The sequence below is a fragment of the Schistocerca piceifrons genome, chromosome 2 (genome assembly GCF_021461385.2).
Source record: "Schistocerca piceifrons isolate TAMUIC-IGC-003096 chromosome 2, iqSchPice1.1, whole genome shotgun sequence".
Taxonomy (NCBI): Eukaryota; Metazoa; Arthropoda; class Insecta; order Orthoptera; family Acrididae; genus Schistocerca; species Schistocerca piceifrons.
The window spans coordinates 960,377,527-960,393,254 of NC_060139.1; the positions used below are offsets into that span (position 1 = coordinate 960,377,527).

A 15,728-nucleotide genomic window follows, 5' to 3' on the forward strand; every position below is an offset into this window, starting at 1 on the left:
TTGTGAGGGCTGGACATGCAGGGTCGCCGCGTAGGTGACTGGAAGGGCGGCAGTGGTCAGGTCGGTTTTCGTGTCGTCGTGCCGTAGTTCTGTGATGCGGCAGTGCAGGCATTCATTACGGATGTGGCCTTTTTTGCCACGGCCCAAACACGTTCGAAATTGTCCTACATCTGCCTATAGAAATGTATAATGGGACGTGCCGTTTGAGATACGTTAACACTTGCCTCACACCATTAAGCGCCGGATACGCAATAAATTGTTCCCATGTGCTGCTTCATGACTGTGGACTTTTCCACACGTGCTTAGCTCCGCGATGAATTCGTCTGCATGCAGCTCGAAAGACAGTTCGAAAACACGGATTGTTCGAAGGCCAAGTCCTGTGTGGTCCAAATCCACTGGCCCGGCGTTGCCGGAGGGAGTGTCCAATGATCGACAGGTGTATGCCAATGAGATCGTCAAGGGAGATCTTCACGTAGGATCGTGCTGATTCATTCTAAAAGTTGAAGTTAAGAGTGATCTTCCTATAAGAGTTGGCACTGATAGTTTTTTCGACCAAGAGGTGCGGTGACGTGGAAGTAAACAAACGCTACATCCGCGCAGCGGCGTGGACGGCCGAACGCGGTCCGCACTGCCACACTGCTGCCCTGCCAAAGGCAGACTGAACTGATCTACCCAAGCACGACTGACGACGCATTCTCACAGCTTTACTTCCGCCAGTACCTCATCTCTTACCTTCTAAACTTCACAGCAATTCTCCTGCAAAACATGCAGGCCTAGCACTACTGGAAGAAAGGATAATGAAGTGAAATGGCTTAGCCACAGTCTGGAGGCTCTTTCCAGAATGATATTTGCCGTCTGGAGCGGAGTGTGCGCCGATGTAAAACTCCCTGATAAATTAGAGCTTGGGTAGATTAGTCGGTAGAGCTCTTGTCCGTGAAAGGCAAAGATCCCGAGTTAGAGTCTCGGCCTGGCGCACAGTTTTAACCTGCCAGGGAGCTTCAAATCAGAGCACACTCCGCTGGCAGCAAGTAGACTGTATAAATTTTTTTCATCAATCTTCCTTTGAACGAAGAGAATAGTGAAATCTAGTACAGGAGATATTAATGATCGAGGTCGAATGGCAGCAGTGAGATATAATTTTTTTTTTAATTTTTCTGTATTGTCCCTTTTGTCGCTACAATGCAGTCCAAGAAGACGCGGAGCAGATGAGCCTCACCATAGAATTTTCTAGAAGGTAGAAACATGGAATTTTAATACATCATTTCCTCAATAGTCCCTTGTGAGGCAAACTGAGCAGCTACTTGAGTGAGAAGTAGCGGCTCAGGTCTCATAAACTGACATACGACGAGGAGAACATATGCCCCTCCCTATCAGCATCCAGTGTCTCCTGTGGGCTGAGGATGACACGGCGGCCGGTCGGTACTGTTGGGCCTTCATGGCCTGCTCTGATGGAGTTTAGTTCAGTTTATTGACTCAATATCTACGAAGGGTATTGTGGTAGGTGCATTTACGCGTCTCTCTTTTTCTGCTTGTTCGTCTTTGCACTCTGAAGAATGCTACATATCGCTCAAAATCTTTTTTTCATCTGAACTACGAAGGCGCACAAAAGACTTCCCAGCTTGAATTGAGCCACAAACAATGCCATCCTCACATTTTCTGTCGTTTTGTCCTTGACTGACTTTATATGAAGTGTTGTGCTGTTCCCGAAACCTGCTCCTACAACTGGTCTGAGCTTCCGTTGATGTAAATATTTCCTAATCCTCAAGGCATTCTCTTTTTCTCGATGTATGTGCTGAGTCTATAAAGAACTTTTTGTAACAATCCTCGTGATACTTGGCAGCGTCTGGATCCCCAAATGAGCAGTTACAGGAGTTGAACAGAAATACGGAAACAACACGGTAAAAGCGTGCTTGAACATAAATGCAGATGCTAACAAAGCTTGCAGGTTTCACTGTTGTGTTTGATCACCTATGCGATGGCCTCAATACATTCCAAGAGTCACTCGTTGTCTGAAGAGTGTTCTGCATATCTGAGCTGTGTGAATTCGGACGTGGCAGACTCATGGAGTTGCGTACTTCCGTAACCAAGGTAGACGAACTATTCGGTACTTCAAAAGCCATCGTATTTTGAGCGGCATACAGGGAAAGTGGAAAAACATCATCCACTAATTCACAACGCGGTTGAAAGTGTGTGTTGAGAGATCGTAACGGACAGTCATTGCAAACGATTGAGACGAAAAATAGGATGACAGTTGCCTCACTGAAAAACTGAATGTCACACTCGCGAACCCTGTCAGCACCAAAACAACTCGAAGAGAGCTCCAGAAGCAGGGAATTGCAGGGGAAGGTGGAATTCCAAAACTACTCATCAGCAGTCCAAATTCCCGTAACAGGAAAACATGGTACTGAAGCTGTAAAACCTGGTCTATGGAGTAATGGAAGTAAGTCATTTGGTCAGATGAGTGGTGTTTTACGTTGTTTCCAACTTCTGGCCGAATTTGCGCCCCAAGAGTGAAATGTTGCAGGGGTTCGGTGATGATTTGGGAAGCTATACGAAGATATTCCATTGGCCTCATCGATATTCTCTGCAAGGTCGCATCACCGCCAAGGACTACACAACCATTTTGGCTGTTCAGGTCCTTCCATGGTGCACCATTTGCTTTCCAGCGTTGATGAACCGCCTCTATTCACACAGCTCGCATCGTCCAGGGTTGGTTTTTTGGGCATGAGGATGAATTGCCGCATCACCAAATCTTAATATTTTTTAAATGCTTTTTTGTTACCTCCAGCTAACATTTTCTTTATTTTGTGTATAATTTTACAACTTCGGCGTTAACGCTATTTTAAAGCGTTTAAAACGTAAGCATTATGCACTGAAAGCATTAGTATTACTTAAGGACAAGCCATTTCCCCAGATAAATGGAGATGATGTTTTAACTACTGACGACGCCTTTGGCACGATTGTTTCATGTATCTCCACTGCAGGATGTGACTTTAGTAAGTGACTAAAAGTTTTTGTGCTTGTAATACTTCGGTAATTTTACAGTTACTTAAGCTATAACTTTTTTCTTTCTCAGTTACGGTGCTAAGTTTTTGCTAATGAAGGTGACTTCCTGCTCAGGTGTATTTTACTTCTGATGAAGGTATATTTAGATATACCGAAACCGTGGCCAAGGATTTTAATAAACCTTTATCCTGCAACTGGTTGGCTGTTATCATATACTGTGAAGAATTTCAACAGTTGCTGTTTCAGCCACGTTTAAAATCTTTAAATATACTACGAGGATTATAACTTTCTTTACAGAAGATTCGTTAATGGTGTATTACGCCATATACGTCTTTGTTCCTATGCTGCAGTTCTGACTGCATATAATCATCACGAAATAAGTGGGAAATACGTATGAGTTATTGTGCAAGCATGTTACTGCTGAGTAGTTGCTACAAAGCTCTGGTATATAATGCTGATGTTTTTAACGTAGATATACTAGAAACATTGTAAATCTGTCTACAGAACTTCGTTAGTGATACATATGGCCAAATATGCCTTTGTTCTTATGTATATTTAGCCATCGTTCATAATTGTTGTAAGTATGATTGCATGTAAATTCGATAAAATAAGTTGGAAATATTTGTTCTTTTATTATGGAAGCCTATCTCTTTTGGACATCAAAGATCTTATATACAGTTGATATATTTAGTGTATGTAGGTGGTAGATAACAGTTGCTATTCTTTTATGTGGATCTAAAATATTAACACATCTTCAATTAAAACAAAAAATCGAATAAAACCTTTTATGACCTGCCTCACAGATGCATGATCTTTGGTTTTACAGTCATATTTGTTAATTAATATGGTGATAACTGTGCATTCTATGGTTGCATAATGCTTTGCATTAGAACTGGTGAAGTTTCCCTGGAATTTTCCATGTATTAGGTCTTTTTGCTCATTTAAAATGATTAAATACATAACAATGATAAACACTGCATGTAAAGAATCTTCAAATTCTTTCAGAAAGAAAATTTCACAAATGTTAGGCTCCTCCCACAGAAATTAACTCAATAAATAAAGGTCTCAAATTTAACATAAAACCCCATCAGGCAATAGTATGATTAAAAATCTTACTGAAAACAATGAAGTTGTGCTCGGTATATCTGAATTGCCACTTCATGAGCAAAACAACATTACTTGCAAAATTACAAAAATAACACAAACACCAATGTAATAAGATAGTAGAACCACTATAAGAACAGATGATAGTATATCAAGTATTAAATTAATAACAAGTCTGAAAAACATAAAGCAATTAGTGCAAAATCAGATTAAGGAAATACATGAGTGATTATGTCAGAACAGGATAAAAACAGAAAAATTCTAGAATTTTTTGAACAAAGTTATAGTAAAAGTATTTAGCACATGACCAATAAATTTAATGTGCACATAAAGAAAGTACTAAAAGGTTTTAACTTCATATCCACAGAAAAAGATATAAGATTTCCATAATAATGAATTCTACAATACCATCATTGCGTGCCCAACGTAAGATATATAAACAAGATATACCATCACATCCGATTGTTAATATGATTAATACGCCAGTACATGCTCTTAGTAAAAGACTCAATACATTCTGCAATCTTCTGTCACCAATAAAATTAAAAATATAAAAATACCAGAAAATTTGAAAGGTTTATCCCACGATATCTCAAACATGTATACAAACATTTGATTAACATACACTACAGAAACTATTAAAAATAACGTTCTCAGATATAAGTACAACCAAGCAGAAGTTTGTGAAATAGTAGAGCTACTACAATTAATAACTGCATGCAACTACTTCCATTCCAGGCCAAACTTTATCTCCAAAAACATGGGCTACAGTGGATTCATGCCTAGCAAGTACATTAGCTGATATTTTCGTTATCACTTTAGAAGAAAAATTTAACAGGTTCGCTCGAGCAATCCAAAAAATCCTTTATTGCTTTAGGTATGTTGACGACGATTTAATCCTATTGGATGGCAAAACGGAGGAGAGCGACATCATGCATTCACAATTCAACAGCGTATATCATTAGATTAAATTCGCTATAGAACGAGAGAAATATAAAAGCATCATCTTTTTAGATTTAAAAATTTCAAACGAGAAATCTGCGTCTGACGACGAACGTAAATAACCACAACCAATCATGCCAACTGAAGCCACACAAACTTACATACTTTCTTTTTGCGCTTTGATACAGACACTGGTCACTTTTACCACTGGAATAAAAGAAAAAATTGAGAAAGACATAACTTTAATGAGAGACACATGTGAATAAAAGAAAACCTAAGTTTTTGTTTCCGACAAAACAATTCGATATTTCAAGGTTACAAATTTAAAAACTAGCTACAGAAACAACAACAATCTATAACAATTATTGAAGCTTTTACCAAGGAAATTGGAAGCTTTTTTACAGTCAAGAAGAGACAAAATTAACTGTGAGGATTGTTCAAAACTTTATTTGGACAAACGAGAAGGAAAGTTTGCACTCGATTTAACGAAGACATGATAAGAGACGATAGCCCATCCACCTTTGCTACGCATTTAAAAGACGCCAACCACAAAATATTAAATATTAATAAATCATTTTAATATTACATAAGTTGCAGAAAGGTAAATTCATGGATATGATGGGGGAATTTGAAATTCACATCCATGTAAAAGACCAGTCGGAGAGAGTTTTAAATGAACAAAAAGATCTGGTAAATGCAAACTTTCTAGGATACTTTTCGCCAGTTTTACGACGACGCGCTATAGAAAAATAGAACGCATATTTATCACTGACTGATTATCAAATACGACTGTAATGCGGAAGATCATGTGGCTGTAAAACAGGTTGCGGAAGGTATTATTTAACTTTTTACTTTAATGGAATATGTCTCAATATTTTAGATTCACATCAAAGAATAACAACCGTTATCAAAAAACGTTTCCCCCGAGAATATCCTCTTAAGATGTTATGGTAGAAATTTCGACGATCTACCATGAATAGAAATGACAGAAGTGGCCATCCCCACAATTGGTGGTTTTCGTACACCAAAAATCATGATTTTTCAAGATTTTCTCAGGAACAGCCCATGAACAAATAGTGCTTTCACAAAACGCCTAAGGTTCACCTTAGACTGAACCTAATGAAAAGAACCATCTGCTCAATTTGCCTGGGCTGAAGGAAGTATGTAACGTTTAAATTTTGATCATGTACAGTAGGACAGCAACAGTATGCTTGTTCTTCCGATAGGTATCCAAATGGTCACAAGGCCTAAAGAACCCACTATCTCTGCGATCAGTAGAACCCGAGATACGACCAATTTTGCGCGCGGCTTTTTCAAACATATTGATACCGTCCCATGTCATGCACGGACCTATTTTTCTAACATATTGGTACAGCGCATTGTGAGACCGAGACACAAAAAGGCGTTACTATTACCTCCTTTGTGTAGTTACTCTGAAATACTCGTATCTGCATATTCAAGTATGTATCTCATTTCAGAGTATTTTCGCGTTTATTGCATTCCACCTTGTTCGTATCATAATCTCAGTGGGTACAGAATGAAATGTCTGTGTCGCCTCCATCTGAACACGCCTTCTTGAAAATGTCCAACAACACAGCAGTTATCGTAAGATGTAAGACATGGCTTGGTGCTGTACAATAAATTGAGACGCACGGCGACACAGCTGCAGCAAAAACTGCGCTTGCGCAGGAATGCAACTGACCGCAGACTCCAGGCATGATAAACGTAGCACGTGAACGCGGAACGGAAGTTCTCGCTCAACAGCAAATCTATACAAGTCATCATTCGTTGCGTAAGCAAAATTTTTAAGAGATAACTTGTAATTTCATAAAGTTCAAGCGATTGTGCGATTACAAAGAAAATCTCACAGATATAATATTTGGTAGTGAATAAAACCTTCTCGGTTTCCAAGACGCATCAATTCGAATAAAATTCTCGAGCTTTTGATGATACGTTGATGACACCTTCCTGATATGGCCTCATGGTGAAGATACACTACAGCAGTTCGTCGATCACATGAATGATGTCCATCCCAACATTAAATTTACTGTCGAGATGGAGAAGCACAGCAAGCTACCATTCTGGGATGTTTTGGTTGAGCGGAAGGCAGGAGACCAGACTGGTCATTCAGTGTAACGGAAACCAAAACACACTGATCGCTACTTGAACGCCAGTAATTTCCACCACCCTGTACACAAGAAAGCGGTCCTGAACAAGATGGTTCATTGAGCCAAGATTATCTCTGACGACGACCACCTACAGTCTGAATTGCAGAATTAAAAACGTGTTTTCGGGGAAAATGGATACAGCAAAAGAGACTTCGCAAACGCTTTCAAGGGCCGCCGACGAGAGACACCTGGTGAATCAGTAGCAGAGGCCAAACGGACTGCATTCCCGCCATACAGTGGAGCAACTAGCAGTAAGTTAGGACGTCTGCTGCAGAAACATGGGCTAAGACCAGTGTTTCGACCCGCTCCCAAGATACGAGATATGTTGCCCCCTGCTGAAGACGACATTGCTCTTCGAGTGTCCGGCGTGTTCGGTGTACCCTGTGAATGTGACAGCGTATATATCGGACAAACAATTCGCGCGGTTGCTGAGCGTTGTACTGAGCACAAGTGCCCTATAAAACAAAGGGAGCTTGACAAGTCGGCCATAGCGGACCATTGCCTAGAAAACGGACATAAAATACAGTTCGAAAATACAAAAGTGTTGGCTTATGCATCTAAATATTGGGACTCCGTTATAAAGGAAGCAGCCGAGATTCGTTTAAACAACAACAGTTTCAACAGAGACCAGGGGTACCCACTCTGCAGGGAATAGGGGCGGGCGTTGGTCATCGAAAGAAAGCAAAGACATGTGCGACGCGGGAGCGGCAGTTTCAAAGGTGGCGCCTGCCCCTGGCGCCACCTGACGTCATCGGTGCTGCCACGGGCAATAGCTCCGCCATCTGCCCGGGTCGACTTACGCACGAGTGCCACATTGGGTCTATCTGATTGGCTTCTGATGGTGTAGTCATGCCTATATAAGCGAGAAACCGTAGCAGCCCCGGCATCCACTCCTACTTCCCCTCCCTCTCTTGTATTGGGAGTTTTTTTAAACTCTCCATGAAGTTACTGAGATGGTGCTTCGTGTCTTCGGTAGCTGGTTGTGAGTACTTTTTAGCGTATGCGTTAGATGAATGAAGAATCTGAGGATATGGGTAAAAGTATATGGTTAGTCAGGATGAAGTTTTTACCTCCGTGAGTGGTCGCAACGCGTTAGATGCAGTGATTATAAATCAAAACAAAGAGGATATTTGGAGCCCAGCATCACATTTTACCGCTGACGATCGTTGTAGGCTAGATTTTAATATTATTTCGACGGAAGGAAGTTGGTGTGTGCGAACTAGTTTCGAACCGTTGCAGAGGTGGCGCCTCTTGCGGAAAATATACTAACTAGACAGGATTTGTTGGGATACTCTTTCGTAAAAGATAAGTAACTTTGATTTCTGGAGTATGGTTTAGTTCCGAATATGTAGCAATTCCTGAGATAGTGATTCGTTGTGACTTGTTATCACAGTTTAAATTACTGTGACTGAAATGAGCAACAATATTTACAATCCTGGCTGTCACACAGTATTGCTAGTTTTTTCGGCGAATGTCGCAGTTTCAATGAGATTTACAAACATGACTGTCACACAGTATTGCTAGTTTTTTTCGTTTATAGGTCTATGTTGTGGTTTTCGAGCCGGCCGGTGTGGCCGTGCGGTTCTAGGCGCTTCAGTTTGGAACCGCGTGACCACTACGGTCCCCGGTTCGAATCCTGCCTAGGGCATCGATGTGTGTGGCGTCCTTAGTTCAGTTAGGTTTAAGTAGTTCTAAGTACTAGGGGACTGATGACAACAGATGTTAAGACCCATAGTGCTCAGAGCCATTTGAATCATTTTGTGGTTTTTCGAGGTGGTGATTAGTTTGGGAAGCACAACAAAAGTTTATCAACACATTCCACTCTATATCATGAACTAACACAATAATATAATGATGCGCGGAAACACTACGACCGCTGCCCATCGCGACGTTGAATGCTTCTTTGTCGCGCTGTGGGTGAGTGACACGTTAACGCAATTATACAGGGTGTTCGAAAACAGTCCGAAAAGCTTGTATGCGTATTACAGGCGAGGCTGTAATAAGAAACAATTGTTAAGAAAAGAATTCGATACATTGCGTCTTTTCCCAGTTATTTAGACTTGACGTTAGCGAATCAGGTAGTTAAGTGCGCGAATTCAAGCACTTTCAGGCGCTAAAATGCGGTAAAGCACAGACGTCTGAGAGTCCGTGTATGGCCACTTGTTCAAATGCTCATTACCAGTTTAAATGTGCTAGCTGAGCAAAATCTACGTTTGTTCGGTTTGAGGAACCAAACGTAGAACAAGTTTGGCGACAGTCTATGTGGCACGATGATTGACTTTGTGCGCTCAACGATCTGAGTGGCTAACTTCAATGCTAAATAAATCGGAAACGGCGCAGTGTATCTAGTTTTTTTCTTGACAGTTACTTTTCTCACTAAAACCTCCAAATGTCAGAGTCAGATTGGTACCAAACGTGATATATCGACACAGTATCAACCAAAACTTCTAAATAGTTTGTGCTATGTGCTGTTGTCTAGGAGAACGTGCGTAAACGGTATGTAAAAGGTAGCACATAACCTACGAAGCATATGAAAAGCATAGCTATGAGCGGCTCTCGTGTGAGTTCCCGTGAGCAAATCAGTAAAGCGTTAATTTGTTGTACTGAGGGTCTGGTTCAAGCCCTGTTCTTTCCGGTTTCTGTATTGTAAACGGATTCTTTGGAGTTTACAGCAATGTTCTACCGGCAGCTCGCTTTCGGCCCGTTTACCTGAGAGTAGAAAATCTATAATGTACATTTTTAGCTTCACAGAATAAACAGAAACAATCGGAACAGAAGAATAAAAAGCAATTTCATCACATTTGCGGAAGTATTAATAGTAATAATAAAAACAATAAGAATAACAATTGACTGCTAGATGGTAGCACAACCGTACACTATAAACTCCGAATAGTCTTTTACATGTCGGGAACATGTCCCATGTAACTGTTTCACAAGTACTTCACTACTAAAAGTGGCACGAACAGGGCTCGAACCCTTGGTACGCCGAACTGACGCTCCACCGATTTTTCCACGGGAGCTCCACACGACAGATGCTCACAATTATGCTTTTCCTGTGCTCTGTAAGTCTTATGGTACTTATTATCTACCGTTTAGGCACGTTCTCCTGGACGACAACGTACAAACCACTCGGTGTTTTAGTTGATACTCTATTGATATACAACGTTTGGTACCAATCTGATTGTCTGAAACCTGGAGGTTTAGGTGTCGGCACATCTTCTGCAACACCCTTCAAACCCTTTCAGACCGTTTCTAAACAGCGGAAAAGAGACGAATGCAGATCACTCTAGTGACAACAAGGGACACAAATACGGAAATACATTGTCACAAGTGACTTGCAAAGGAGTTGGTGATCAAAAGTAACCGGACACCTGGCTGAAAATGACAAGTTAGTGGCGCCCTCCATCAGAATGGTGCAAATCAGTATGGTGTTGGCCCACCCTTAGCCTTGATGACAGCTTCCACTCTCGCAGGCATAAGTTCAGTCAGGTGGTGGAAAATTTCTTGGGAAATGGCAGCCTATCCTTCACGGGTTGCTACACTGAGGAGAGCTATCGATGTCGGTCGGTGAGGCCTGGCACGAAGTCGGCGTTCCAAAACATCTCAAAGGTGTTCTGCAGGATTCAGGCCAGGAATCTGTGCAGGTCAGTCCATTACACTGATGTTACTATCGTGTAACCACTCCGCCACAGGCCGTGCATTATGAAAGGGTGCTAGATCGTGTTGAAAGATGCATTCGCCATCCCCGATTTGCTCTTCAACAGGAATGAGGAAGGTGCTTAAAACATCAGAGTAGGTCTGTGCAGTGATAGTGCGTCGCAAAAAAAAAAAAAAAAAAAAAAATCGAATTTTACTATTGGCATTCCACACACTGGCAGATGACGTTCACTGGGCATTCGCCATACCCACACCCTGCCATCGGATCGTCACATTGTGTACAGTGATTCGTCACTCCACAAAACGTTTTTCCATTGTTCAATGGTTCAATGTTAACGCTCTTTGCACCAAGCGAGGTGTCGTTTGGCATTTACCAGCCTGATGTGTGGCTTATGAGCAGCAGCTCGACCATGAAGTTTTCTCACCTCCTGCCTAACGGTCATAGTACTTGCAGTGGATCCTGATGCAGTTTGGAATTCCTGTGTGACGGTCTGGATAGATGTCTGACTATTACACATCACGACCTTCAACCGTCGGCGGTCTCTGTCAGTCAACAGGCGAAGTCGGCCTGTACGCTTTTGTGCTGTACATATCCCTTCACGTTTCCACTTCACTATCACATCGAAAACAGTGGACCTAGGGGTGTTAACGAGTGTGGAAATCTAGCGTACAGACGTATGATACAAGTGACACCCAATCATCTGACCACGTTCGAAACCAGTGAGTACCGAGGAGTGCCCCATTCTGCTCTCTCACGATGTATAATGGCTACTGAGGTTGCTGATATGGTGTACCTGGTAGTGGGTGGCAGCGCAATGCATCTAATACGAAAAACGTATGTTTTTGGGGGTGTGCGGCTACTTTTGATCACATAGTGTTTGTTCCGGCGCCTGTGAAAGTGTATGTCGGAAACAGCGAAGGTAATTGGCTGTTGGCGTGCTACTGTCGTGAGCATCTGGTAGAAGTGATAGAAGGATGGTCAGCGCAGAGCAGGCGACAAGGTGTTGGACTCCACACCTCATGACAGAACTTTCCGGTCGGCGGCTTCCCGCTCTGTATAGGAGCACACATTCTTAAACAAGGTTCAGCAGCAGATGATCCCTCCATTCCTATGTTGACCCAACCCCAATGTCAGTTTCAGTTAAAGTGCAAACGGGATCATGAAGATTGGGCAGTAGAACCAAACGTGCATCAACATGAGGTCAAGCAGGTGTTCACAACGTCTTAGCTCACTGGCATACTCTTCAAGGTACGAGCCCTATGCCACCTGTAGACGCACGACGTTTGTCATTCGTTTTAGCTTCTACCCAGCAGGTTACGACTTTCTCTCTTGAGAGCTAGGAGGGGGTTTGGGGAGGGGGGGAGGCTGTGACTCCCCTTTGCCTATAGGTAATGCTGGTTAGTAGGAGGAAGACCCTTCTGAAGGAAGAATCTATTCTAAACCGAATCTAAAATCTTGATGATAATTTTGAAGTGGGGGGAATTTAGTCCAATCGCTCATGAACAACACAGGGGGAAAGAGAGTACCACGTAATATTTAATACAAAAAATACTGGTTAGCAAATAAAACATTAAACGGTCGCCAGTCCGCTAGGTCAATTACTATAAAGAATCCTAAGAAAGGCAATGGCAAAGAAAATCAAGCAAATAACAACTGGCGTGGCAACAAAAGGTTATCGCGCTTTTCCACAACACAGCGGTTTACGGGAAAATAAATGAATTAGAAATCACTCTTTTGCAATTACTTACTCTGAAATATTAAACTTTGAAAGCAAAGTTAAATGAAGTTACTAGCTAAATAAATGACTGACTGTAACTGAAACTTCGTTACGTAAAAAACAAAAAAATATTAGTAACACCAGCGTAACTTAATGCAAAATTTGGAAAAAGACAAACAATTTACTTTTAATTATTGAAAGACTGAACTGAATTTACTTCAAGCAAGAGAGCCATAAGAACAACAAGGTACGTACCAAGCCAGCAGAAGTCACTCGCTAAGCTGAATACAGACTAAATGAAATTACGCACTCTTAATTTGTGCCTTATCTGTAGTCATTAGTTTTGCCAATGAAATTTTACGTTTCCGTACTGTACGTGAGTGAAGTTAATACTCAAAATTTCAAATTCGTTAAGCCTCTGCTTATGCAATACAATAATGAACAGTTACTAAGGCCGCAAAATTTAGACCGAAACTGATCGTTAGCAAACAAACAAAACTGCCAGTAAATAGCTAATCATATTTTTACGACACTCAGTGATTGCATGGAAAGAAAAGAGACTCTGCTTGATAAAATGCCGAACACAGTGACAATACAGGTGCCCTACAAGTTTTAAGTATTGCAGGTTATTATTCAATAAAATTAGTCAAAGTTTGTGAAAGAAATGTCACTCGGTAGTGGCTGTTCAGTATCAGTTATACTCTGTCAGTTAAGTCTTACGATGTTGTAGCTGTGAAGACGACGAAGTATGTAGCGAAATTAGAATTATATTAATACCGTCAGCTGCTCACGGGCGTTGATATATATCAACGAGATCGGGTGAAAATGTGTGCCCCGACCGGGACTCGAACCCGGAATTTCCTGCTTATATGGCAGACGCTCTATCCATCTGAGCCACCGAGGGCACAGGGAATAGTGCGACTGCAGGGACTATCTCGTCCACGCCTCCCGCGGGACTCACAGTCTCAAAAGAACGGTTCAAATGGCTCTGAGCACTATGTAACCTAACTTCTGAGGTCATCAGTCCCCTAGAACAGAGAACTACTTAAACATAACTAACCTAAGGATATCACACACATCCATGCCCGAGGCAGGATTCGAACCTGCGACCGTACCGGGCGCGCGGTTCCAGACTGTAGCGCCTAGAACCGCTCGGCCACTCCGGCCGGCTCACATTCTCACCTCGTATGTCAACACACTACATTCGTAGTGTCACACCCCAACACAATCATTACTCGTGGAAGACTTTGTTACCAAGTCCCGTTAGAGTTCGGGGAATATGTGCGCATCCGCACAGAAGAAGAAGGTTGTGGCCGGTATTGCCATAAATATATACTTATGTGGATATGGTGTTTGTTCTTTCGGACATGTCTGAATGAACAGACACCATTTCCACATAAGTATAAAGTATGTAGCGACGTCATTTCTGAGCTGCCGCTGTTGCTGCTGCTGGCTGAGAACCACGGGTCGACTCCAGTGCCACGGATAGTTTTGGGGCAGGCTATAGTTAGAAATGCAGCTTCCTCCGCCTGTCCACTTCTACGTGCTCTCAATACTCGTAATCTGTAATCGTCAGGGACTATGTGTGTTACTGTTGCTGTTTGTATGTAATTACAAATTTTTCGTAACCAACAATCAACCAATTTACAGGGTGTAGCATATGAATTGTACTAGAAGAACTGTCCAAAACTATGATACCTCTACAGGCGTCTCTGGTGCGCATTTCAATATTTAGATGTGTGTTCTGAATGAAATTTTAGCACTGAAGTAAAGATACGTAAATGGAGCACATTAACAAAGAAGTAAAGAAAATGAGGTAGTATACCTACACACGTAGTTATACACTTTTCGTTTCACTTTACAGGCAAAAGAGAAGAATAGCACAGACTGCGCTTCGATAAATTCCAAGCGTGCTTTTTGCAATGAAATGTGACGGTCATGAGGTATAATGTAACGAGTCTCCAAATTTCAGACATGTACTGGTCACATATCCGGCATCTAGAAAGCAGGAAATGCGACACATGTTAGCCGCCTCCACAGTTCGGAAAATGCCTTACATGATGCAAGCGGCAAGGTGAAACACCGCAGCCCCCTTGGTAAATGTCACGATTACCTGGCCGCCTCGAAAACCAAACAGACCATGTCAAGTCACGACGCGTCAGCAGCTCCCGGCTTGCACAACGCCCTGTCGTGCAGTCTCAGACCTAAGCCCGCACGACATCCGTCAGCTGCGGCCGCTGACAACTCACGTTAGACGAGTGTCAACTCCGTTCTCCTCGCTTCCCCATTTTCTCTGCCATTGTGCGCTATCACTGCCCTTTCAGAACTAACTAAACTGCACAACGAGACCCAGTAATCTGCGTGATACCTGCCTACCATTCGTCATTCTGTGGCTATTGGATAGCCTGTATGGAGCATAACAGCCCGGTGGTATGATGCATTTTTAATATTTTGAAAGACAAGTGGCGGCATACAGGGTGGTCCATTGACCGTGACCGGGCCAAATATCTCACTAAATAAGCGTCAAACGAAAAACTACAAGGAACGAAACTTGTCTAGCTTGAAGGGGGAAACTACATGGCGCTATGGTTAGCCCGCTAGATGGCGCTGCCATAGGTCAAACGGATATCAACTGCGTTTTTTTAAAAATGTTGTTGTTGTTGTGGTCTTCAGTCCTGAGACTGGTTTGATGCAGCTCTCCATGCTACTCTATCCTGTGCAAGCTTTTTCATCTCCCAGTACCTACTGCAACCTACATCCTTCTGAATCTGCTTAGTGTATTCATCTCTTGGTCTCCCTCTACGATTTTTACCCTCCACGCTGCCCTCCAATACTAAATTGGTGATCCCTTGATGCCTCAGAACATGTCCTACCAACCGATCCCTTCTTCTGGTCAAGTTGTGCCACAAACTTCTCTTCTCCCCAGTCCTATTCAATACTTCCTCATTAGTTATGTGATCTACCCATCTAATCTTCACCATTCTTCTGTAGCACCACATTTCCAAAGCTTCTCTTCTCTTCTTGTCCAAACTATTTATCATCCATGTTTCACTTCCATACATGGCTACACTCCATACGAATACTTTCAGAAATGACTTCCTGACACTTAAATCTATACTCGATGTTAACAAAT

General features: G+C 42.2%; 1 non-coding gene across 1 annotated transcript; it reads right to left on the reverse strand.

Moving 5' to 3' along the window:
- Positions 1 to 13,425: 13,425 nt before the first annotated feature.
- Positions 13,426 to 13,500, reverse strand: Trnai-uau. Its single transcript has one exon. It is a non-coding gene; the product is annotated as a tRNA-Ile (tRNA).
- Positions 13,501 to 15,728: the final 2,228 nt, after the last annotated feature.